We start from the raw sequence: 2,730 nt of genomic DNA, 5'->3' as shown, positions 1-2,730 counted from the left end.
TTTATAGCAAGAAGTAAGTATTATCGAAACTTTGTCCATTAAGGCGCAGTATTCAAGCGGAACGTAACTATCAATCAAGTTTGTGACGTCTCGCATTCTTCTTTACGATCTTGTCCGTGATTGGCTGAAAAAACATCATCCCGCGCTGTAATAAACCTCATGTGTCAAGTGGTGTGTTTATATTTACATTCCCGGATATAATACAACTATATAAGCAGACGAGCGTGCCTTTCAATTCAAATTAGTTTTATATAACTACAAACTACAATAACGCAGCAAAGAAAATAAAGTTAACAACTTTATATAATTGAATATATCAAGGTAATTTTAACGTTAAGATTTCTAATTTTAAGAAAGTGAAAACTTTATTTTATCATTTTAAGTCTGAAACAAGTCAAATTATTTCTTTATTCTTTTCATTTCTATATTGTTAAACAATACATTTATTAATTTAAACTATAAACCATTTATATGCGGATAAGAGATTTACTTTTATAAATTTAAATGTTATTTTCTCTTTCAGTTTGAAGAGTTCCTTGCCATGCAAACTAGAAACGCAGCTTATTTACTCATATGCCTGATAGCATTACATATGGTGTCGGAAATTGCCACCCGACCACAAGCGAACTGCTGTCGGTATCGAAGGTGTCCTATTGGGAAAATGTGCGTAAATATTGGTTCCCGATGTAGATGTAAGAGTAATCGTGTTATTTCGGCCTTTTTAGACATGTTCATGGGATCTCCAAAGGAACAAAAACTTTCAATAGAAGTTAGTGAGGAGAATGATCAACAGTTCTGGTAATAAGAAGATACATCAATTCCAACTGTGATATTCAACTTTGTGATTATTATTACAACTAAATATCAATGAACATTTTTCATTTTTACCACTTGTGTTCATACTTGAGCTACTTTTGTAACTTTTGTTGAATTTTTTATGCTCGAACATTTGTATTTTATAATACTCAGTGGTGTAAACTTTAATTGTGTACGAAACAATATACGTTAAAGTTTGCATAAATAATGATATCGCTGTATTCTTATTGTGATACTCTTTCATTATTTGAAAGAATTATTATCATTATATACGTAACTTTTGTGATCTTAAAAAGTATTATTACTAAATGATCTTTTTGTAGAGATATTGTTTGTGTCCAACCTAATGATGTCAAAATTTTTATCTTCTCTGATGTTTAATATCTGTGTTGTGTGTTTTTAAGTTGAAATCCATGTCTTTTAAATTTTGCTTACACTTAATTTATTTATTTATTTATTTATTTATAAATTTATTTGAAAATGGGTGTGATATTTTAGATACATGTTTTATTTTCTATTTTATGTGCAATCTATATACAGTGTACATGTACACATATTTCAAATATACTCAATTTTTACATTTATTTGTTAGCCATTTGAACTTTATTGAATAATGATCTAGAAATAAAGAAATTGAATACTAATATTTGTTTATGTCGTTTATATCACTTTAGTATGGAATCACTTTGCATTATCTATCGGAAAAAAGATAAAAAAAACCATGCAGTTCATAGGTTCCTATTGTTAGCATGACGAATTATAACGTTATTTGCCCCTACATGTGTGTCTATTAAATGTCTTGTTCGGCTGCATTTGTTAGCTGTCTATTATTTTCTTCTTTTTCATAAATGAATTATTAATCAACTATTGAGCAGCAAATGCTGAAGAGTATTAGTTCTCTGTCATTTCATTAAAATATAAAGCCGAATAGTTTCTGCTTTGTTCGACTTATTAGTTAATTATATTGATAAGCCGTCTTAGAATACTAAACATAAAGCAAAATATTTTACTAAGGAGAAGAAACGGATGAAAAAAAAAGAATATCATAAAACTTTATGTAAAGAAAATAATACCCTGGCTTATACATTCAGTTTTCAGTTAAAGGAATAAGAATGGATGGATTGATGTCTGTCTAATATAAATATTCATCATTTAAAAAGAGGAACCATGACAGTTTCCCTATTGACATCAACCCTATAAGAGAGAAATTCGTGTTTCAAGCCCATATTTTTTTATTTTGAGAAAATAATTTTTTGGGCCCGCCTTTTTTGGCGGTTCTGTCTTTTCTCGGGGAAAACAGCCCGAGAACCGAGATTGTGACGTGTAATACCCACTTCCGGTATTTAGTTGTACACGCTGGTACAACTGAAAATATATATCTTGATGAAGAAATTATTAATTTAATTGCGTTACATTTATATATTATTTATGAAAACATCATTATGGAAAAACTGAATTGCTTTAATTAAAAATTAATTGAAGACGCCCGCGACAATTTAATTTAATCATTTGGCCCGATACTCAAACTTGGGCTGATGATCCCACACACATGATTTAAGCAATGACTGCTTAATTTTCAAAGATTATAAAACCATCAAATTACTTTGGGCTACTATTGAGAAACTTCTTCAAATTGACGATATATCCTTTTAATTTTGTACTTAATTTTTCGCTAGACAAGCTGTTCCAAATAGGGTACATCGCCGGTCATTATATACTTTTTTGCAATAAAATATCAACTAATCCAATATGCTGAGGACGCGATTTTCCGCCATTGACGCTAAAAATGAGAAAGGCCGCAGGAAAGCCAGACTTTATATCGTATGAAAACAAAACTGTCCGTAAAGTTATTTAGGCAACCCAGTCAAAACTGGTACCAACAGCAACAGGTTGCCCATTCCCCTATAATTACGC

At 30.3% G+C, this 2,730-nt stretch overlaps 1 long non-coding RNA gene across 1 annotated transcript; it reads left to right on the top strand.

Annotated features, from left to right (window-relative positions):
• Nucleotides 1–229: 229 nt before the first annotated feature.
• Nucleotides 230–1,460, top strand: LOC132725364 (uncharacterized). The gene is made up of 2 exons (XR_009625042.1): nucleotides 230–321; nucleotides 524–1,460. It is a non-coding gene; the product is annotated as an uncharacterized LOC132725364 (long non-coding RNA).
• Nucleotides 1,461–2,730: the final 1,270 nt, after the last annotated feature.

Source organism: Ruditapes philippinarum, unplaced genomic scaffold (genome assembly GCF_026571515.1).
Source record: "Ruditapes philippinarum isolate M1 unplaced genomic scaffold, ASM2657151v2 ctg77_1_1_1_1, whole genome shotgun sequence".
NCBI lineage: Eukaryota > Metazoa > Mollusca > Bivalvia > Venerida > Veneridae > Ruditapes > Ruditapes philippinarum.
The sequence above is the reverse complement of the archived record's forward strand: the minus strand, read 5'-3'. Positions and strand labels throughout refer to the sequence as shown.